We start from the raw sequence: 24194 nt of genomic DNA on the forward strand, positions 1-24194 counted from the left end.
CAATTTCTGGTCTCACGTCTCTTACTTGGAGTCTCCTCTCATCCCTTGGTGTTAGGGTTTGATCTCTCACTCCAAATCTGTCATCTTCTGTGGCAGTTGTTCTCTGGTCCCTAATTTGTTCTCTCTCATCAGCCCTGAGTTCCAGTCTTTGCTCCCTAAGGCGATGTCTCTCATCATTCTGGGATTCAGGACTTAGGTCTCTCACTTGGTTTCTCTCATCATCCCTTGATAAATGGATCTGGACTCTATGCTGGATCCTTTCATCTTGTCTTGGAGCTGGTCTCTGCTCCCTGTCTTGGCTTCTCTCATCATTTCCAACTTCAGGTCTCACGTCTCTTCCTTGGAGTCTCCTCTCATCCCTTGGTGTTAGGGTTTGGTCTCTCACTCCAAGTCTCTCATCTTCTGTTGCAGTTGGTTTCTGGTCCCTAATTTGCCTTCTCTCATCACTCCTGGGTTCTGGTCTTTGCTCCCCCAAATGATGTCTCTCATCATTCTGGGGTTCAGGACTCAGGTCTCTCACTTGGTTTCTCTCATCATCCCTTGATGAGGGGATCTGGACTCTATGCTGGATCCTTTCATCTTGTCTTGGAGCTGGTCTCTGCTCCCTGTCTTGGCTTCTCTCATCATTTCCAACTTCAGGTCTCACGTCTCTTCCTTGGAGTCTCCTCTCATCCCTTGGTGTTAGGACTCTCACTTCAAGTCTCTCATCTTCTGTTGTAGTTGGTCTGTGGTCCCTAATTTGTCTTCTCTCATTAGCCCTGAGTTCAGGTCTTTGCTCCCTAAGGCGTTGTCGCTCATCATTCTGGGGTTCAGGACTCAGGTCTCTCACTTGGTTTCTCTCATCTTCCCTTGATAGATGGATCTGGACTCTATGTTGGATCCTTTCATCCTGTCTTGGAGCTGGTCTCTGCTCCCTGTCTTGGCTTCTCTCATCGTTTCCAAGTTCGCATCTCACGTCTCTTACTTGGAGTCTCCTCTCATCTGTTGGTGTTAGGGTTTGGTCTCTCACTCCAAGGCTCTGATCTTCTGTTGCAGTTGGTCTCTGGTTCCTAATTTGCCTTCTCTCAACACTCCTGGGTTCTGGTCTTTGCTCCCCAAAATGATGTCTCTCATCATTCTGGGGTTCAGGACTCAGGTCTCTCACTTGGTTTCTCTCATCATCCCTTGATAAATGGATCTGGTCTCTATGTTGGATCCTTTCATCCTGTCTTGGAGCTGGTCTCTGCTCCCTGTCTTGGCTTCTCTCATCGTTTCCAAGTTCAGGTCTCACGTCTGTTACTTGGTGCCTCCTCTCATCCCTTGGTATTAGGGTTTGATCTCTCACTCCAAACCTGTCATCTCCTGTTGCAGTTGGTCTCTGGTCCCTAATTTGCCTTCTCTCATCACTCCTGGGTTCTGGTGTTTGCTCCCTAAGGCGATGTCTCTCATCATTCTGGGGTTCAGGACTCAGGTCTCTCACTTGGTTTCTCTCATCATCCCTTGATAAGGGGATCTGGACTCTATGTTGGATCCTTTCATCCTGTCTTGGAGCTGGTCTCTGCTCCCTGTCTTGGCTTCTCTCATCATTTCCAACTTCAGGTCTCATGTCTCTTCCTTGGAGTCTCCTCTCATCCCTTGGTGTTAGGACTCTCACTCCAAGCCTCTCATCTTCTGTTGTATTTGGTCTCTGGTCCCTAGTTTGTCTTCTCTCATCAGCCCTGAGTTCCGGTCTTTGCTCCCTAAGGCGGTGTCTCTCATCATTCTGGGGTTCAGGACTCAGGTCTCTCACTTGTTTTCTCTCATCTTCCCTTGATAAATGGATCTGGACTCTATGTTGGATCCTTTCATCTTGTCTTGGAGCTGGTCTCTGCTCCCTGTCTTGGCTTCTCTCATCATTTCCAACTTCAGGTCTCACGTCTCTTACTTGGTGCCTCCTCTCATCCCTTGGTGTTAGGGTTTGATCTCTCACTCCAAACCTGTCATCTTCTGTTGCAGTGGGTCTCTGGTCCCTAATTTGCCTTCTCTCATCAGCCCTAGGTTCTGGTGTTTGCTCCCTAAGGCGATGTCTCTCATCATTCTGGGGTTCAGGACTCAGGTCTCTCACTTGGTTTCTCTCATTTTCCCTTGATAAGGGGATCTGGACTCTATGTTGGATCCTTTCATCCTGTCTTGGAGCTGGTCTCTGCTCCCTGTCTTGGCTTCTCTCATCATTTCCAACTTCAGGTCTCACGTCTCTTCCTTGGAGTCTCCTCTCATCCCTTGGTGTTAGGACTGTCACTCCAAGCCTCTCATCTTCTGTTGTATTTGGTCTCTGGTCCCTAGTTTGTCTTCTCTCATCAGCCCTGAGTTCCGGTCTTTGCTCCCTAAGGCGGTGTCTCTCATCATTCTGGGGTTCAGGACTCAGGTCTCTCACTTGTTTCCTCTCATCTTCCCTTGATAAATGGATCTGGACTCTATGTTGGATCCTTTCATCTTGTCTTGGAGCTGGTCTCTTCTCCCTGTCTAGGCTTCTCTCATCATTTCCAACTTCAGGTCTCACGTCTCTTACTTGGTGCCTCCTCTCATCCCTTGGTGTTAGGGTTTGATCTCTCACTCCAAACCTATCATCTTCTGTTGCAGTTGGTCTCTGGTCCCTAATTTGCCTTCTCTCATCAGCCCTAGGTTCTGGTGTTTGCTCCCTAAGGCGATATCTCTCATCATTCTGGGGTTCAGGACTCAGGTCTCTCACTTGGTTTCTCTCATCATCCCTTGATAAGGGGATCTGGACTCTATGTTGGATCCTTTCATCCTGTCTTGGAGCTGGTCTCTGCTCCCTGTCTTGGCTTCTCTCATCATTTCCAACTTCAGGTCTCACGTCTCTTCCTTGGAGTCTCCTCTCATCCCTTGGTGTTAGGACTCTCACTCCAAGCCTCTCATCTTCTGTTGTAGGTGGTCTCTGGTCCCTAGTTTGTCTTCTCTCATCAGCCCTGAGTTCCAGTCTTTGCTCCCTAAGGCGGTGTCTCTCATCATTCTGGGGTTCAAGACTCAGGTCTCTCACTTGTTTTCTCTCATCTTCCCTTGATAAATGGATCTGGACTCTATGTTGGATCCTTTCATCTTGTCTTGGAGCTGGTCTCTGCTCCCTGTCTAGGCTTCTCTCATCATTTCCATCTTCAGGTCTCATGTCTCTTACTTGGTGCCTCCTCTCATCCCTTGGTGTTAGGGTTTGATCTCTCACTCCAAACCTGTCATCTTCTGTTGCAGTTGGTCTCTGGTCCCTAATTTGCCTTCTCTCATCAGCCCTAGGTTCTGGTGTTTGCTCCCTAAGGCGATGTCTCTCATCATTCTGGGGTTCAGGACTCAGGTCTCTCACTTGGTTTCTCTCATTTTCCCTTGATAAGGGGATCTGGACTCTATGTTGGATCCTTTCATCTTGTCTTGGAGCTGGTCTCTGCTCCCTGTCTTGGCTTCTCTCATCATTTCCAACTTCAGGTCTCACGTCTCTTCCTTGGAGTCTCCTCTCATCCCTTGGTGTTAGGACTCTCACTCCAAGCCTCTCATCTTCTGTTGCAATTGGTCTGTGGTCCCTAATTTGTCTTCTCTCATCAGCCCTGAGTTCCGGTCTTTGCTCCCTAAGGCATTGTCGCTCATCATTCTGGGGTTCAGGACTCAGGTCTCTCACTTGGTTTCTCTCATTTTCCCTTGATAAGCGGATCTGGACTCTATGTTGGATCCTTTCATCCTGTCTTGGAGCTGGTCTCTGCTCCCTGTCTTGGCTTCTCTCATCATTTCCAACTTCAGGTCTCACGTCTCTTCCTTGGTGCCTCCTCTCATCCCTTGGTGTTAGGGTTTGATCTCTCACTCCAAACCTGTCATCTTCTGTTGCAGTGGGTCTCTGGTCCCTAATTTGCCTTCTCTCATCAGCCCTAGGTTCTGGTGTTTGCTCCCTAAGGCGATGTCTCTCATTCTGGGGTTCAGGACTCAGGTCTCTCACTTGTTTTCTCTCATCTTCCCTTGATAAATGGATCTGGACTCTATGTTGGATCCTTTCATCCTGTCTTGGAGCTGGTCTCCGCTCCCTGTCTAGGCTTCTCTCATCATTTCCGACTTCAGATCTCACGTCTCTTCCTTGGAGTCTCCTCTCATCCCTTGGTATTAGAGTTTGGTCTCTCACTCCGTGACTCTTTTCATCACTGGGCGTTTGTCTCTGGTCTCTCAGTTTATGTCTCTGCACATCGGGGGACTCTTCACTTTGATCACTCTCTTGGAATTTTTCTTTTTGCAGTTGCTTGCCTTCTAGTTCTGTTATTTGTTTTTCTTGAATTACAGATCTTCTCTCCCTTTCTTTTATTTTGGGGTAGAGAAGAAGTTTTATGTGTGTGTAGTAGGCTGTTGTCACTGCAAATATGAGCAAGATTAATTCGCTGAAATCAATTGTTTGATCACCATCTTGATCCAGCTGCTGGTGGATTTTTTCTATTGTTTCAGGATTATTTGATTCCTATGAGAGAAGAAAAGAACAACAAGAAAGAAAGAAAAAGAAAAGAAGGAGAAACAAGAAAATAGGTAGTATATTCATCATTTGTTATTGTTTTTTTTCTTATTCTTTCTTTGTTACCTAGAAAATTTCTTAAGGGACACATGAACTTTCTGTGTTCTATTTTTTTTTTTTTTTAATTAGTTGCCTCCCTTAATAATATTCCATGACAGTATTATATATAGTTTCATAATTTGGAATCACAGTGAATAAAGTACTTATTCCTAACTTGTATTACAAAAGCATAACATTTAAATATATTTTTATTATGTATTGATGTATTTATTATATATTTATCACTAATGCCTCTCTCTCCAACTCTTACTGAAGACTCTTTCATATTCAAATGTAGGTTCAAGTCACCGAAGTAAAACTCCCTCATCATTTTCCTAAGACATTAGAGGAAGTTCACCTGTTTCAGTCAAAGACAAATCCATCTATGTGTGCTCTGGAGTTAATTCCCTTTATTGTCTAGAAGTCTGAATTGCTTCTCATAATCCCTCTTTCTCTTGACTTTTAAATCTTTTAGTATTCACTGGTTATCATACTGTAACAGTATGCTTTATTAGTTGCCATATTAAAAAATCTTATATACCACATTCCACATCTGTTTCTGTCTACCATCCATTATCTTTTCTTATCATTTATCTACAAGCTTCATGAAAATTATCTGCAAATGTCTCCACTTCTTTGCCCTTCATTCACCCTTCAATCCATGTCATTCTTTTTTTTTTCATTTATTTTTATTAGTTGCAGTCTAATTACTTTACAATATTGTAGTGTCATTCTTGCATCTACATTTACCACCACACCAAGTGTCTTCCTTAATGCCAAAGACAATGGGCACTTTTCAACCCACATTTTATTTGACCTCTCAGCTTCAATTAGCACAAATAATTAATTTTTCCTTTAGAAACATTCTCTTCTCTTGGATTCCATAACTATCCTACTCTCTTGGTTTTCCTCCTATATCTCTAACCTCCCTTTCCATTTCCTATTTTCATTTCTCCTTTTCTACTTCATCTCTAAATATTAGAGTTGTTCAGAATTTAGTTGTGGACATTGTTCTTACCCTGTTTTTAACATTATCATGCATTCCTGTGGTTTCAACCATCAATCAGAAAATAATAATCAGATTTTTTTCCTCGGACCAGATCCCTCTTTTGAGCTCCATACTTATACATCCAGCTGCTTTGGTGACATCTCTGTGATATATCGCAGGTAGAAGAAATTGGCCAGTTTGACCAGGATCATGTGAAGAGTTGACTCATTGGAAAAGACCGTGATGCTGGGAGGGATTGGGGGCAGGAGGAGAAGGGGATGACAGAGGATGAGATGGCTGGATGGCATCACCGACTGGATGGGCATGAGTTTGAGTTAACTCCAGGAGTTGGTGATGGACAGAGAGGCCTGGCGTGCTGTGATTCATGGGGTCACAAAGAGTCGGACACGACTGAGCGACTGAACTGAGCTGAACTGAACTGACCAGGATCAAATCCTGAGTTTTGCAAAGGTTGAATTTAAATGCAATATCCAGGGGAGATGCTCAATGTATGTGAAGCTCAGGAGAGAGATCTGAACTGATGAAGTGACTGAAATCTTCAACATACAGACAGTGGTTCAAACAGAGTGTTAGCGAAATTACTGAGGAGAATGCATGAAGTGAGAAGAGAATCCCAGAGAATATCAAGCCTTAAGTAATGGACAGAATTTGAAATAATCCTTAGAGGAAATAGCTGGACCAGTAGGAGGAAAACCAAGAGAGGGTAATGCCATTGGATCCAATAAAAGTCCCAAGTAACAAAGAAGATGGTCCTTCTTACCTCCAGAGCACTTCCAAACTCTTCTTGGAGAAGTTTCTTAAGTTCTGTCTTGTTTAGCCTCTGATAGTCTCCATCACTCTTTGCATTAGAGAAGAAAGCATCAATGATACTGATGATGCTTCTCAGAAGATGGTGAGTCATCTTGTTTAGCCAGCTGGAGTGCACCTGGAATAGGACAAATAATTCCCAACTTGTTTCATATCTCTTCTTCCTCCATATCTTGGAAGCAGATTACAATGTAAAGATCTGGCCTATTTGTAATTTCAGAGGTATATCTGGCTTTGGGAATTTGTGAAATTTGGCATTTTTAGTTTGTATTGGTTTGGTAAAAAAGTTCATTTGGATTTTTCCATAGGATGTTACAGAAAAACCCAAACAAACTTTTTTTGCCAACCCAATATTTCACTTGCAATGATAATGCTTTTACTATGATCCCTAAACAGAAGAGGATAGAAACTGAACAGGATCCCTTGGCTCTGTAGTCATAAATGCACTGCATGGAAGTCGCCTGGAATGAAGATATACAACTTTTGTTTCCATCCCCTGTGGATAGTGCTAATGGGAAGGGCTGTCAACACTGTACTACCTGACCAGGAAGTAAAAAGCAGGTCAAGAGAATCATCTGCATTAAATTATCTATTTCTTTGTACTTAATCCTATTATGATACATGTCACATTGTATATTAATTGCTGTTTCTTATCTCCTGTAGAGATTGGGGTCTGTGAGGACCAGGACCATATCATATATACTTTATATTTATCTTAGTGCCTAGAATATATATGCCTTCATGCATCACAGCCTTGTCATAGTGAAGAGGCTTGTGTAACTCAGTGAAGCTATTAGCCAGGCCACCCAAGATGGACACATTATTTGTTCTGACAAAATGTGGTCCATTGGAGGAGGGAATGGCAAGCCATTCCAGTATTCTTGCCGTGAGAACCCCATGAACAGTATGAAAAAGCAAAAAGATATGGAAGATGAGCCCCCCAGGTCAGAAGGTGTTTAATGTGCTACTGGGGAAGAGTGGAAGACAATCACTAAAATTTCCATAAAGAATGAAGCAGCTGGGCCAAAGTGGAAATTATGCTCAGTTGTGGATGTGTCTGGTGGTGAATGTAAATTCTGATGCTGTAAAGAACAATAGTGCATAGGAAGCTGCAATTTTAGGTCTGTGAATCAAGGTAAATTGGATGTGGTCAAGCAGGAGATAACAAGAGTGAGCATTGGCATCTTAGGAATCATTGAACTAAAATGGACGGGAATGGGAAAATTTAATTCAGATGACTATTGTAGCTACCACTATGGACAAGAATCTCCTAGAAAATATGGAGTAGCCCTCAGAGTTAGCAAGAGTTTGAAATGCAGTACTTGAGTGCAATCTCAATAACGACAGAGTGATCTCAATTTGTTTCCAAGGCAAACCGTTCAACATCACAGTAATCCAAATCTGTGCCCCATCCACTGATGCTGAAGAAGCTGAAGTTGAATGGCTCTATGAAGACCTACAAGACCTTCTAGACCTTCTAGAGCTAACACCAAAACATGATGTCCTTTTCATCATAGGGGATTGGAATACAAAAAGTAGGAAGTCAAGAAATACCTGGAATAACAGGCAAGTTTGGCTTTGGAGTGCAAAATGAAGTAGGGCACAGGCTAGCAGAGTTTTGTCAAGAGAACACACTGGTGATAGCGAACATCCTTTTCCAACAGTGCAGGTGATGGCTCTACACATGGACATTACCAGATGGTTAATACTGAAATCAGATTGATTATATTCTTTGTAGCTAAAGATGGAGAAGCTCTATAGAGTCAGCAAAAATAAGACTTGGAGCTGATTGTGGCTCAGATCATGAGCTCCTTATTGCAAAATTCAGGCTTAAATTGAAGAAAGTAGGGGAAACCATTAGATCATTCAGGTATGACCTAAATCAAACCACTTATGATTTTACAGTGGAAGTGACAAATAGATTCAAGTGATTAGATCTGGTAGACAGATTGCCTGAAGAACTATGGATGGAAGTTTATAACATTGTACAGGAGGTGGTGACCAAAACCATCCTCGAGAAAATAAATTGAAAAGGCTTCACAAATAGCTGAGGAAAGAAGAGAAGTGAAAGGCAAGGGAGAAAGGGAAAAATATGTCCACTCACCTAGAGTCAGACATCCTGGCATGTGAAGCCTAGTGGGCCTTAGAAAGTGTTACTACAAACAAAGCTAGTGGAGGTGATGGAATTCCAGTTTCAAATCCTAAAAGATGGTGCTGTTAAAGTGCTGTATTCAATATGCCAGCAAATTTGGAAATTAAGCAGTGGCCACAGAACTGGAAAAGGTCAGTTTTCATTCCAATCCCAAAGAAGGGCAATGCCAAAGAATTTCAAACTGTGGTACAATTGGGCTTATTTCATATGCTAGCGAGGTAATGCTCAAAATCCTTCAAGCTAGGCTTCAGCAATGCATGAACCAAGAACTTCCAGGTGTACAAGCTGGGTTTCGAAGAGTCAGAAGAACCAGAGATCAAATTGCCAACATTTGTTGGCTCATGGAGAAAGCAAGGGAGTTTCAGGAAAACATCCACTTCAGCTTCATTGACTGCACTAAAGCCTTTGACTGTGTGGATCACAACAAACTGGAAAATTCTTAAAAAGATGGGAATACCATACTACCTTACCTGTCTTCTGAGAAACCTGTATGCTGGTCAAGAAGTAACAGAATTAGACTTGGAACAAATGACTGATTCAAAATTGGGAAAGGAGTACAAGGCTGTATACTGTCACCCTGCTTATTTAACTTATATGTGGAATATATCATGCAAAATGCCAGGCTGGATGAATCACAAGCTGGAATCAAGATTGCTAGGATAAATATTAATAGACTCAAATATGCACATGATATTAGTCTAATGTCAGAAAATGAACAGGAGCTAAAGAGCCTCTTGATGAGGGTTAAAGAAGAGAGGCTTAAAACTCAACATTCAAAAAACTAAGATCATGGTGTCTAGGCCCATCACTTCATGGCAGATAGAAGGGGAAAAAGTGGAGGCAGGGACAGTTATTTTCTTGGGCTCCAAAATTTCTAGGCTTCCCTGATGGCTCAGATGGTAAAGAATCTGCCTGCAATGCAGGAGACCTAGGTTTGATACCTGGGACAGGAAGATTCCCTGGAGAGGGGCATGGCAACCCACCCCAGTATTCTTGCCTGGAGAATTCCATGGACAGAGGAAACTGGTGAGCTACAGTCCATGGGGTGGTAAAGAGTCGGACATGACTGATCGACTAACACTTGCACTTACAAAATCACTGCAGACAGTGACTGCAGCCATGAAATTATAAGATGCTTGCTCCTTGGCAGAAAAACTATGACAAGCATAGAGTATTAAAAAGCAGAGACATTGCTTTGCCAACAGAGGTCTATATAGTCAAAGCTATGGTTTTTCCGGTAGTCATGTACGGATGTGAGAGTTGGACCACAAATAAAGCTGGGCGCTAAAGATTTGATGCCTTTGAATTGTGGTGCCAAAGAATAGTCTTGAAAGTCTCTTGCACAGCAAGGAGATTTAACCACTCAATCCTAAAGGAAATCAGTCCTGAATATTCACTGGACAGACTTATGCTGAAGCTGAAGCTCTAATATTTTGGCCACCTGATGTGAAAAGCTGACTCACTGGGAAAAACCCTGATGCTGGAAAGATTGAAGGCAAAAGGAGAAGGGGGCAGCAGAAGATGAGATGGTTAGATAGCATCACTGACTCAATGGACATGATTCTAGGCAAATTCCAGGAGACAGTGAAAGACAGGAGAGCTTGGTGTGCTGCAGTCCTTGGGGTTGTAAAGAGTCAGATATGACTTAGCAACTGAACAACAACCACAGAATATAGTAGAAGTTCAATAAGTGTTCTATGAATGAATATATAAAGATGAATAATTCCTAGTTTAAGGCATTTGTTGGACTAGGTCTGTGGTTCCTACACTTTGCTGTACTTTAAATTTACCAATAGGAGGGACTTTCCTGGTGGTCCAGTGCTATGACTCCAAACTCCCAGTTCAGGGAACTGGGGTTGGATCCCTGGTCAGGGAGCTAGACCCCATAACTAAGACCTGACACAGTCAAATTTAAAAGAAACGATCACCAGGGGGGACCTTTAGAGACATAAAGACTCCAGGTCTTCCCTCCAGAAATAGTGACTCAGTAGGTAAGTAGTGGGACCCTGGAGTCTACATTTAAACTGTTCCTGGCTGATTCTGATGCAACTTCAAGAGTCACTGACTACCTGAGCTCTGAGGTCCTTTGGCAGCCAGAAGATTTTATGATAGTAATAGGGATGAATTAACCATTTCAACAAGCATTTGTTAACTGTTTCTTTTGTGCCACTGCTGTGGTGTGTTCTAGAAATGTGAGATTAATAAGAAACAGTTTCTTTCCTCAAGGGATGCAGTGGCTAGAAGAGGAGATACAGGGTTGTCACGTTCAAGCCCAATAGTGGGCACCAAGCAATGATTGGAGACCGAGATAGGTACGGTCCATTAGATGTCATCCTTCTTGAAGACAATAGAGGAATATTCTCCAAATATTAGCTTTTTAGCAGAATACACTAAGATTTTGTCCCTCTCATTCTAATAAGAACATGTCTTTGTTGTCAGTGTCATAGAATTCTCCAGAAAGGCAAAACTACAACAGCACAGTTTGTCTGTGTGAGAGTACCAAGAAAAGGAAACTCTTAGAGAAACAGAAATAGATTTTTTTCTTGAAGGACTTACCTGAGTTGCCAAGAGAAATGGAGGACTCAGGCTGAGAGCTTGTGATACTGGGTTTACGGATCCCAGTGCTTATATAGGGGTTTTTAATTGCACGTTTTAGCTAGACGTCTTTTGCAGACAACACCCCAGGTGTATAATGGACTGATTCATGGCCAGCCAAACCCCATTCCACTTGTTTCTTCTCCAGCGGGCCTTTTATCTCAGCATTTCCTTGAACACCACTCCTGTTTCGTATTCTCTGTCTGTACAGCTTGGCCCCTGAGGGGACAGCTCCATCTCACACCCACTGTGTGACCATAGCCTCATCAGAATGTGCTGTCAATGTGCTGAACTGGTCTCCAGAAAAATCCTGTGAGTCAACAGTGGCTTCATCTCCTGATGAAATAAAATATATGCATTCTTGATCTGAACCATTTCAGTCCCAAATAAGGTCTCTTGCACAGTTTGCAACAGTACATTTGATTTGGCTTTGTTGAGACTGAAGTGTCCAATTACATTCGATGCTTGCTGACATGTGGTGATAAACACAAATACTGTCTGTCTTAACTCCCACCTGGCCTGTTCCCTATGCTGCTGACTCTGCTCCTCGTGACCCCTCTCTCTGTGTTCATCTGCCATCAAAGCATAAGGTGGACTAAAGAGAATACATTTATTTTTGATGATCATAGCAGCATAATGTTGGACCCAGGAGAGAATCTATGAGCTACAGTGTTGGTGGTCTATTGTGCTTTCACTGCTTTTATGGAATTTTGCAAACCTGGGACCCTTTTCTTTAGGTTCTATTCACTTTAACTTGGAGAAGCAAATGGCAACCCACTCCAGCATTCTTGCCTGGAAAATCCCATAAACAGAGGAGTCTGGCAGGCTACAGTCCATGGGATCTCTGAGCACGCAACACTCACTCATTCACTTTAATGATCATAAGCCTGGAAGGAAGGAGTTTTTCATTATTATTAAAAACTATTTTCAATTTCACCAGCTTAAAAATTGCTCTTTAGTTTCTAAAGAAATTATGTATAGGTGGATGTACTCTCATAGAATTTTTTATGACGATAAAAAGAATTCCTGCTTATCTTTATTGCAGAAATTTTGTAGACTTCTTTTAGAAACAGCTAGTCCTCATTAATCTTAATAGCTTCAAGGGGTGTGTGTGTGTGTGTGTGTGTGTGTGTGCTCAGTCACACCCAACTCTTTGTGACCCCCATGAACTGTAACCCACCAGGCTTCTCTGTTCAAGGGATTATCCTGGCAAGAATACTGGAGTGGGTTGCCATTTTCTCCTCCAGAGGATCTTTCCAACATAGGGACTGAACCTGCATCTCCTGCGGCTCCTGCATTGGTAGACAGATTCTTTACTACTGAGCCTCTTGGAAAGCCCAACAACCACAAGGTAAACTGTATTAAAGAAACCTCCGTCTTGTGGATATGACAGGCTGATAAGAACTATAAAATCAGTTAAAGTAAGTACAGGTGAATTTATTTTCTGGGAAACTTAATAGTTCCTTTTTTGCTAGCTACACTGATGTTGAGAATAGCTTGAAGAGTAGACACTTTCCTCTCCATTTCACAGAAGGACATACTGAGAACACAAGAGGTGTATGTTATGTTACCCACAGTAACATAATGAATCACAGACCTAGACCCCAAATTGTTTTACCTCCAATTTGGTTTAAGTCACTTATGTGACTTGCTGTGTTGTGTGTAGTAAAGACATTTTGAGTTTTTTCACAAAGTCTGTAGCAAAAACATGAAATGTCAATTCTTTTCAGTTTCTCCCTTGAATATGCCTGTTAAGTATAGTTGAGTTGCTCAGTTATGTTCGACTCTTTGTGACCCCATGGACTGCAGCATGCCAGGCTTCCCTGTCCAGCAGCACCTCCCAGAGCTTGCTCAAACTCATGTCCATCGAGTCGGTAATGAAATCCAACCATCTCATCCTCCTGCCTTCAATCTTTCCCAGCATCAGGCATCAGGGTTTTTTCCAATGAGTCGGTGGCCAAGGTACTGGAGCTTCAGCTTCAGTGTCAGTCCTTCCAATGAACATTCAGCACTGATTTCCTTTAGGATTGACTAGTTGGATATCCTTGCAGGTGAATATACCTGTAGCCCTGAGCAATTTGGGGGCTTCCCTGGTGGCTCAAGGACTTTCCAGGTGGCATTAGTGGTAAAGAACCCGCCTGCCAATGCAGGAGACATAAAGAGATGTGGGTTTGATCTCTGGATTATGAAGATCTCCTGAAGGAGGGCATGGCAACCCACTCCAGTATTCCTGCCTGGAGAATCTGTGGGCAGAGGAGCCTGGCGGGCTACTGTCCATGGGGTCACACAGAGTCGGACTTGACTGAGTGACTAAGCGCACACACACTGTGCAGTTTATTTCTGGGAATGCTGAAAGTATATATTTTTTATTAAAGCAAAATAAAGCAAAACAAAAAAGGTTTTTGTGAAGAGGCATTCCAGATACTTGACTTAATCATATTTCATTATTTTTGAATGTGTGTAGAAAACTATGTTATGCCCACATTCAGAGGGCTCCCACGTATGGGCTGAGGGGTTTCCTGGCTACTGAAGGCAGATGAGGGGGTGGCTGGACCCCCCAGCCTCACACAGGCCATGTTCCCCACATGACTGTGGAGAAGCTGCTGACCTTGTGTGTGTGAAGGGCAGGGATCTGCTGAGCGTGCTTCCTGTGGCCATGAGTTACCATTGTTGAGGTGATTAATAACAGTAATACAAATAATTCTTGCTTTTGAAGGAACTTCCTTGTGTAAATGTCTTCCCACCCTCTTGGCAAATCAGCCTTTGGCAGCCAGGCGTGCTGCCTCTGGGTTTTGTGTGTGGTCTTGGGGCTGCTGGCGCTGATGCATGTGCTCTAACCTCCTTTGATTCTGAGTTTGGATTATCTTATGCCTGGGGTTGTCTCTCTCTCTCTCTTTTCAAATGGAAATTCTGGGAAGGGATTTATTTATTGGCTGTGTCCTGACCAGGGATCGAAACCCTGTTACATGCATTGGAAGACAGATTTTTATTAATTTATTTCAAAAAATTTTAATTTTTTTAATTGGTAGAAAATTGCTTTACAAGTTCACACTGGTTTCTGTCCGACAACAATGAGAATCAGTCGTAATTATATATATATATATACACCCTTCCCTCTTGAACCTCTTTCCCTTCCCTCTATCCTACCCCTTTAGGTCATCACAGAGTGTCAGGCTGGGCTCCTGATGTTATTTAGCAACTTCCCACTAACTATTTTACATATGGTAGTGTATATATGTCAGTGACACTTTCTCAATTCGTTCCACCCTCATCTTCCCCTGCTGAGTCCACAAATCTCTACTAGTTTCATTAGTACCATTTTTCAAGATTCCATATATATGTGTTAATATACTATATTTGTTTTTCTCTTTCTGACTTGCTTCACTCTAAGAGGCTCTATGTTCATCCATCTCACTACAACTGACTCAAACTAGTTCCTTTTTATTGAGTAATATTCCATTGTATATATATATCACAACTTCTTTATTCATTCATCTATCGATGGACATCTAAGTTGCTTCCATGTCCTGGCTATTATAAATATTGCTGCAATGAACAATAGTGTACGTATGTGTTTTAGAATTGTGGTTTCCTCAGGGCTTCCCTGGTGGTTCAGATGGTAAAGAATCTGCCTGCCACATGGGAAGACCCAGTTTTAGTCTCTGGGTCAGGAAGATCCTTTAGAGAAGGAAATAACTACCCACTCCAATATACTTGCTGGAGAATTCCATGGATACAGTCCATGGGGTCACAAGAGTCGGACATGACTGAGTGATTAACACTTTTCAGAGTATATGCTCAGTAGTGGGATTGCTGGGTCATATGGTAGATTTATTCCTAGTTTTTAAAGGAACCTCCTACCATTTTCAATAAGGGCTGTATCAGTTTACATTCCCTCCAACAGTGTAAGAAGGTTCCCTCTTTTCTCCACATCCTCTCCAGCATTTATTGTTTGTAGATTTTTTGATGTCAGCTGTTCTGACCAGTGTGAGGTGATACCTCATTGTAGTTTTGATTTGCATTTCTCTAATGATGAGCGATATTGAACATCTTTTCATGTGTTTGTTTGCCATCTATATGTTTTCTTTAGAGAAATGCCTGTTTAGGCCTTCTGCCCATTTTTTGATTAGATTGTTTGCTTTTCTGATATTGAGATGTATGAACTGCTTATGTATTTTGGAGAGTAACTGTTTGCCAGTTGCTTCACTTGCAATTATTTTCTCCCATTCTGAGCGTTGTCTTTTCATTTTGTTTCTAGTTTGCTGTGCTAAAGCTTTTAAGTTCTTTTAGGTCCTGTTTGTTTATTTTTGTTTTTATTTTCATTAATCTAGGAAGTGGGTCAGAGACAATCTTGCTGTAATTTATGTCAAAGAGTGTACTGTGGATGGCAGATTCTTAATCACTGGACCATCAGGGAAGTCCCTGCCTGGAGTCGTCTTGCTTTCCTCCTTTCTCCATCTTTCTCATACTCTGATGGTCTCTTTCTGTCTTCCTTTTGGCTTCCCCTCCTTTCAACCTTTCAATCTTTTTCTGTTTTTTTTTTTTTTTTTGTTGTTGTTGTTCCTTTCCTTTCTTATCTTCTGTCTCTTCTACTTCCCCATTCCCATGCTATTCATTCCAGAATATTTGAAATCTCCATTCATACTGGTCTTCTCTTTCATCCTCTTGATCAAAAATTTATTATTTTCTATCAGGGAAAATAAAAGCAAAGCACATTGTTAAGTAACATGTCTGGTTCTTGCTATCAGAAGGGACAGTGACGTTTACTGAGTGCCCACTCTGCCGGCCCTAGAGGGATAGACAGCCCGTCACACAGAAGGGGAGCTGGTCTCCAGCCCAGGACTGCTTCCTGCCGGGGTCCGTGCTGCTTGCATTCTACCCAACCCTGCCTCTATGGAGACGACATTTTTTGACCCAGAGTCCTTGGTCCAATGTTGTAAGCATAGCTCTTTCTGTGACAATCTTATGGTGATATGGTAATGCCCCCGGGCATTGAGGTCTCTAAATGCCTCCTGGGACCCTGCTGCTGCTGCTGCTAAGTCACTTCAGTCGTGTCTGACTCTGTGTGATCCCATAGATGGCAGCCCGCCGGGCTCCCGTCCCATTCTAACCTTGCCTGCTATGCTATGTCCGACAATTTAAGAAATCTCTCTGAAGCTCAGCAGCAAGATCAAGTGCTCATCACTTCCTGGGTGTGTGCCTAGGGTACCTTGCGGCTCAAGGGAATGCTGTATTGTGGTGTGGTTTAAGCTCATCTGAGGAAAAGCTCAGTACAAATCCCAGTTATTATGTTAAATACGGGGTTTGACATGATGAAATGTGAAGCTTTTGTTCCATCTGAATGAGGCTCCTTTAAATACACTTGGGCCAGTAATTACAGAATTTAAGACTTCTGCAAACATGTTCATTATCAGGAATGAACTGGGAGAATGAGGGGGATGCCGAGATTCCTGATGTGTCCTTGCTCAGTCAAACTTTTCTTGATCAGAAAATGGAAAAGCCAGAAAATCCTTATCCTTGTGTCTTTCTTGATAGAAGATCATAAACTCAGTGACCAAACAATAGGTACATTTAACTGACTTTCCTTATGTTGTTGTTCAGTCGCTAAGTTGTGTCTGATTCTTTGCAACCTCATGGATGATAGCACGCCAGACTCCTCTGTTCTCCACTATCCCCCAGAGTTTCCTCAAATTTGTGTCCACTGAGTCAGTGATGCCATCCAACCATCTCATCCTTGTCACCCCCTTTTCCCTTTGCCTTCAGTCCTTCCCAGCCTCAGGGTCTTTTCCAGTGAATCAGCTCTTCCCATCAGGTGGCCAAAGTACTGGAACTTCAGCTTCAATATCAATCCTTCCAGTGAATATTCAGGGTTGATTTCCTTTAGGACTGACTGGTTTGATCTCCTGGCAGTCCAAGGGACTCTCACGAGTCTTCTCTGGCACCACAATTTGAAAGCATCACTTCTTCGGTGCTCAGCCTTCTTTATGATCCAACTCTCACATCTGTACATGACTGCTGGAAAAACCATAGCTTTGATTATACAGATCTTTGGCAAAGTGATGTTTCTGCTTTTTAATACTCTTCTTATATTTGAGGAAATATTTCTGAAACTGTGATTGTTAAGGATTTTAAAACAAGTCAGTAGGGGTATGATTTCCTTTCTTATGGTTTAAACATATTGATGTCATTGCAGATCTCAAAGTAAATTTTTTTGTTCATAAACAACATAAATTTGTTTCTGACAGTTCTAGAGACTGGGAAGTCTTAAGATCAAGACATGGGCAGATTTGGTGTCTGGTGAGGACCTGCTTCCGGGTTCTCGGATGGCCATCTTCTTGCCGTGTCCTCATGTGGTGGAAGGCTCAAGGTAATTTTTATTTAAACACAATGTATAAATTCTTGATTCTTGAAAGCATTAAAACATTACTTATTCATTCTGAGACTTATTTGAAAGTACCATTCCTCCTGGTCCTATTTCTCCCTTCTCAGGGGTAAAAACTGTGATCAGTTTGGTGTTTTTCTTTCAGAGAGATATATATATTTGCCTGTTCATCTTTATGGATAGAGGAAACCAAGAAGGATATTGGTTTCCACATATTTCCCCCTATGGTTTAGCCTTGTCTCCTGAAGCAGATTGTATGCTTCTTGAACCAGAAACTATATCTTCTGTTTGATCTGACTGCCCCTCCCCGCAAGCCTATATGGTTGTGTGTGTGTGTGTGTGTGTGTGTGTGTGTTGGTGAGGAATAGTTAATTAAAATCTTACTGTTTGAGAGAAATGATTTACAGCATTTTACTGCAGTAGAGTTAGTTACAAAGTTAGGAAAAGATCCAGGTTCTCTGTTTCAAAACCACTGCTCCTCACCCAGTGGGAAACTGAACTGTTGTCTCCTGGATTTTGACAATACTTGAAGCTTTAAGCTTGATCCAAAGGAATTAACATTTATTCAGACTCTCTTCAAATAACTGAAACATTGTGATGAAAAGAGCCTTTGTGTCGCCTCTTCACTGGCCTTATGCCACACTGTCCCTGCCCCTCGGGTGTTCTCGTGTTCTGCTTTCCTGGAAGGAGTTGTCCCTTCAGAGGTGGTGGTACCTAGTCAGCCGATCTCAGCTTTGGCTCTGAAACCTTCCTAATTGTCCTTCAGTGGTTTATAGAGAGCAGAGGAAAATCTTTGTGATGTTTCCTGGAAGTTTCAGCAACAGCCTTAACATTCTTGGGACCCTCATTGCTCCTATAGGCAATATATGCCACCAAACACATATGGAAGAATTCTGCCTTTTCATCAAACCATTCTATTTTCTTTCTACTTTTTTTTTTTCCCAAGCGGTGCCTGGAGAGGAGCCCCCCTCGGGTCCCAGTGGAGATGACAGTGCTGGGGCTGCTACTCCTGCCCGTGAGCTTTCTGAAAAGCTCCCAAGAAATAAGGCTTGAGTCTGGTTCTCATCACAGGCCCCTGCCCACCATTCAAACTTCTCTCATGTTTACTCACATCTGAAAACTTTTAAAATTTAATTAATTTTTTAATTGGAGTATAATCCAGTATTCTTGCCTGGAGAATCCCATGGACAGAGGAGCCTGGCAGGCTACAATCCACGGGCTTGCAAGAGTTGGACATGACTTAGTGACTAACCCACCACCATAATTGCTTTACAGTATTGTATTAGTTTCTGCTGCACAACAACGTGAATTGGCTATGTGTATGTTAGTTGTTCAGTCGTGTCTGACTCTTTGCAACACTATGGACTATAGCTTCTCAGGCTCCTCAGTCCATGGAATTCTCCAGGCAAGAATACTGGAGTGAGTTGCCATTTTCTTCTCCAAGGAATTTTTTGACCCAGAGATTGAACCTGGGTCTCCTGCATTGCAGGCAGATTCTTTACCATCTGAGCTACTAGGGAAGCCCAAGAAATCAAGATATTTTCCAAGCAAGAACACTGGAGTGGGTTGCCATGCCCTCCTCCTGGGGAAACTTCCCAACCCAGGGATCGAACCCAGGTCTCCCGCATTGAAGGCTGATTCTGTACCATCTGAGCCACCAGGGAAGCTGTATGTATACATATATTCCCTCCCTCCTGAGCTTCCCTCCCACCTCTCCATCCCACCCCTTTAGGTCATCGCAGAGCACCAGGCTGAGCTCCCTGCCCTGTACAGCAGCTTACCACTAGCTATATACTTCACGCATCACATCTGGAGTCTGACTGACTTCACACACGAGGTTCTCAGGGCTACACATGCTCCCTGCCCTCTTCCCTGCCTCCCAGCCTTTGTTCATGGTGCTCCCTTTGACCTGAGGGCATGAGCTGACTTTCCTTCTGCCTAAACTCCATTTTCTCCCTGGGACCATTCTCTGGTGATATGGTTGATTGAGGCTGCACTGCCTTTGGCCTCATCTTCCACCGTGTCTAGTATTGCTCCCTCTTTCTGCCACATTGCCTTCTTTGTTGCTCCTTGAACACACTAGGCAAGCCCATCTCAGGGCCTTAGCATGCACTGTTCCCTCCACTGGAATTCTCTTCCCCTAGTGGCCATAGCCTGGTTCTCTTCCTCACCTCCTACAACTCCCACCCCACCACACCCTGCTTATGACAACACATTCATTTTTCCTGCCCACTCCCTCACTCTGCTTTCTACTCTCCCTCACACTGATTCCATCTAACATACTACATAGTTAATTGTTTATTTTCTATTTTTCTGCTTAGAATATAGGCTCCGTGAGGGCATGACTTGGTCTGTTTTGTTCATTGCTCTATTCCCAACACCTAGAAAGGGCCTACTAGGTTGTAGACAGATGCAGCAGATATTTATTGAATGAATAAATTAGTGATTCTTTTTTCCCTCTTATTAAAGACATTATTATGTAAAAACCAGTGCTATGTGAGTTCTAAAAATCTGGGGTTAAATAGAAAAAATATGGCTAGGGGTTTCTAATTACACGACGCAACTCTAACTATGATAGTGCTTTTAAGTATCATAATCTTGCCCTTGTTAATAATGTCTATACCAACTGTCAGTGTTGTGTGTAGCCCGGCCTGTGCTGAGGCACTTGGCAAAAATTGAATGATGATACCTTATCTGGACCTTCATCACTGCATATTTTCTAGCTGTTTCCTGAGCACATCTTGTCTCCTAAATTATATTGTCAGCTTCTTGGGTGTAGAAGTCAAATTTTGTTGTTCTTAACAACTTAACACTTGAAATGGTGTTGAATTCCATCACTAATTATTCATCTGTTTTTCCATACTCTTTTGTTCCACAAAAGGATTGAGAGTTGCTGAGTGTAGAGCCATGGTGTGTAGTCAACAACCGCTTATTGACTGACTGATCAGGATTGCAACTCCTGGTGGGGTTAAACTGACCCTAAGAACAAAGGGGATTTGGCTATTGGAAGTTGCATTTGGGTCCTTTATGTGAAATGCAGGCTCCTGCTTGAAGCAGTGTGACATCTCTGACTGATGTCTCAGTGTCCTTGGATCTTCCTTCTTTCATCCTAATTTAAGTTTAGATAAACATAGTCCTGTTACTGAGCGGTTGTAAAATTGGAAATATATATCACTGTATATAAACCAGAGTATGTCTTTTTTCTCTATTTATAATCTTTGAGAGAAAATTATTCTTTCCTTCTAAGTTCATTTATTTATGTATAGCCTCTTCAGATAGATTTAAAGCTATTTGTAATAAAACACATAAAGAATAAACTAGTAATTTTTTAAAGTAGAAAATTATAACTAAGGAAAAAGAAGAATTCAAAGACACCAACAGTGCTATTGCTGTTATTATACTTGCGGCTTTCTGGTGTCAGTTCCAAAATATGGTCCTCATGATTGTAAACTGTCATCCACTGTCAAAAACTGTCATTCATTTTATGAGAAAATAAAGCATTTCTTAGGTTTAAATTCTTAAAAAAATACATCTCATGGGGGACTTTATAAAGGTGTTCACTTTATGATGAAATGGATAAAATTCTGTTTTGACAGCCAAAGCAGTGATTTTTTTTTTTTTCACTTGTCTGTTTCTTGCAGTTTTGACCAAAATTGAGGATGTGAGTGGGAGTTGTTATTTGATGGATATTAAAAAATTGGGCATGTCACTTTAAAATATAACTCAGTGAGGGCAATTCTGAAGCATAGATGAATGTGGTCTCCTTATATGGCCTTCTTGGGATTTAGCTCAGGCCAAGGGTAGAATTTGTGCTAATTGAGGAGTGGGAATTAGTGCTTCTTACACAGCTGACCATAAAGAAGGCTGAGCACTGAAGAATTAATGCTTTTGAACTGTAGTGCTAGAGAAGACTCTTGAGAGTCCTTTGGGCTGTTAGGAGATCCAATCAGTCCATCTTAAAGGAAATCAACCCTGATATTCATGGGAAGGACTGATGTTGAAGCTGAAGCTCCAGTACTTTGGCTACCTGATGTGAAGAGCCGATTCGTTGGAAAAGATTCTGATGCTGGGAAAGATTGAGGGCAGGAGGAGAAGGGGGAAACAGATAATGAGATGGTTAGATGAAATCACTGACTCAATGCACATGAGTTTGAGAAAACTCTGGGAGATAGTGAAGGACAGGGAAGCCTGGAATGCTTCAGTCAATGGGGTCACAAAGAGTCAGACACGACCGAGTGACTGAACAATAACACAGTCATCTGTCAACATCATTCCTGGCAGGAGTGTCCTGGATGAGACCAGCATGCTGGTTCTTGGCAATGCTAAGAATGGTGGAGCTTCCTACTCTATAAACCAGAAGGCAGGTGTCAGGCAGGATGATGTTACAATAAAATAAGGTGCCAAAGCCATATTCTCTCCTGGATAAAGACCACACATCTCTACAGGGAGATGGTCTATAAGGGCACTTTTCTCTTAATTAGTAGAATTCTTGAGCTACTGCAGTCTGTCATCAGTGTCAGGATTACTGAAAGCAGTGTGCACTTTCATGTGGATCAGTGGGACAAGTAGAATGGGTATTAGATTTAATTACAAGGTGATTCTGACAGTTTTGGGAAACTGGCTCTTCTTCCCTATTGAAGGCTTTGTTCCGGACCACTATTCAAGGCTTGGGCACCTTCAGTGGAGCCTTGGTTCCTGGCAGCACCTAGGTGCAGTCATGACTCAGCATGGTGTGTCCTGGGGTGGCGCTGAATCTTTAGGTTACTCTGTGTTTTGATTTGTGTGCCATTTAGATTTATGGGTTCAGACCTGAATGGTCTCCCAGGAATTTAATAACGAAGTAAGTTGGTATATTCTGTGCCTCATCAGTTCAGTCTCTCAGTCATGTCTGACTCTTTGAGACCCCATGGACTGCAGCATGCCAGGCTTCCCTGTCCTTTACCAACTCCCAGAGCTTGCTCAAACTCATGTCCTTAGAGTCAGTGATGCCATCCAACCATCTCATCCTCTGTCATCCCCTTCTCCTCCTGCCTTCAATCTTTCCCAGCATCAGGGTCTTTCCCAGTGAGTCAGTTCTTCACATCAGATGGCCAAAGTATTGGAGTTTCAGCTTCAGCATCAGTCCTTTCAATGAATATTCAGGACTGATTTTCTTTACCATTGACTGGTTTGATCTCCTTGCAGTCCAAGGGACTCTCAAAAGTCATGTCCAACATCACAGTTCCAAAGTATCAATTCTTTGGTGCTCAGCTTTCTTTACAGTCCAACTCTCACATCCATACATGACTACTGGAAAAACTGTAGCTTTGACTAGATGGACTTTTGTTGGCAAAATATTGTCTCTGCTTTTTAATATGCTGCCTAGGTTGGTCATAGCTTTTCTTCCAAGGAGCAAGCATCTTTCAATTTCATGGCTACAGTTACCATCTGCAGTGATTTTGGCCCCCTAAAATAAAGTCTCTCACTGTTTCCCTATCTATTTGCCATGAAGTGATGGGACTATGGCATGCCATGATCTTAGTTTTCTGAATGTTGAGTTTTTTTTTTTTAATATTTATTTTTATTTTATTTTATTTTATTTTCCATTTATTTTAATTAGTTGGAGGCTAATTACTTTACATCATTACAGTAGTTTTTGTTATACATTGAAATGAATTAGCCATGGATTTACATGTATTCCCCATCCCAGTCCCCCATCCCACCTCCCTGAATGTTGAGTTTTAAGCCAACTTTTTCACTCTCCTCTTTTACTTTCATCAAGAGGTTCTTTAGTTCTTTGCTTTCTGCCGTAAGGGTGGTGTCATCTGTGTATCTGAGGTTATTGCTATTTCTCCCGGCAATCTTGGTTCCAGCTTATTCTTCATCCAGCCTGGCATTTCTCATGAGGTACTCTGCATATAAGTTAAATAACCAGGGTGATAATATACAGCCTTGACATACTCCTTCCCCAATTTGTAACCAGTCTGTTGTTCCGTGTCCAGTTCTCTTATTCTTGACCTGCATACACATTTCTCAGGAGGCAGGATTCTATGCCTAGGGAGACAACATCAGAGATTTGGAAGGAGCTCAGGGTGGGAGGTCAGGAAGCCAGTGGCAGCTGGCATGGGGCCATTGGTCCACATGCACTCCTCCTGTGCCACAGAATGAAGGACCTTTATCTGTCCTTGCAGGGGACAGATATAGCAGTGGGCCAGATATCATATGATGAACATACTTAAGCAGAACCAAGGAGTGTGCGTTGAGTCTGAAACAGGGGAAGATGGTCCCACACAGGGTAATAAGTCCACCACAGGCTCATGGGCTCTTTATCTCTTGGTAATGAAGTGTTTCAAGGCCCAAGGTCTGTTCTTGTGTAGCTGAGTGGAGGTTGAAAGACTGCATGCCCAAGACTGCCTTTCCTAACAGAAGCTAAGTGACCTTGGGAAAGTCGTCATTTTTTGCTGGGTCTCACTCAGCCTTTCTACAGACTATGAGCTGACCTCTTTGTCTGAGGGTAAGGAATCCCTAGAAAGGAGTTCCTAACCTGTGTGTAGGACTAGTTAGTGAACTTCCTGAGATTTTATGCAACTTAAAAAAAATTTATTTGGTTGCACCAGGTCTTGATTGCAGCATGTGGGATCTTTAGTTCCAGCATGCCAACTCTCAGTTATGGCATGTGGGATATAGTTCCCTGACCAGGCATTGGACCCAGGCCCCCTGT

The 24194-nt window shown here is 42.5% G+C and overlaps 1 long non-coding RNA gene across 1 annotated transcript in view; it reads left to right on the forward strand.

Annotated features, from left to right (window-relative positions):
* Positions 1–24194, forward strand: part of LOC139035130 (uncharacterized) — a 61989-nt gene that overhangs the window by 33447 nt on the left and 4348 nt on the right. Inside the window, exons 3-4 of the long non-coding RNA XR_011487653.1 lie at positions 4447–4524; positions 17358–17479. This is a non-coding gene — a long non-coding RNA (uncharacterized lncRNA). The remainder of the gene's footprint in view (positions 1–4446; positions 4525–17357; positions 17480–24194) is intronic.

The sequence above is a fragment of the Odocoileus virginianus genome, chromosome 5 (genome assembly GCF_023699985.2).
Source record: "Odocoileus virginianus isolate 20LAN1187 ecotype Illinois chromosome 5, Ovbor_1.2, whole genome shotgun sequence".
In the NCBI taxonomy this organism is placed as follows: Eukaryota; Metazoa; Chordata; class Mammalia; order Artiodactyla; family Cervidae; genus Odocoileus; species Odocoileus virginianus.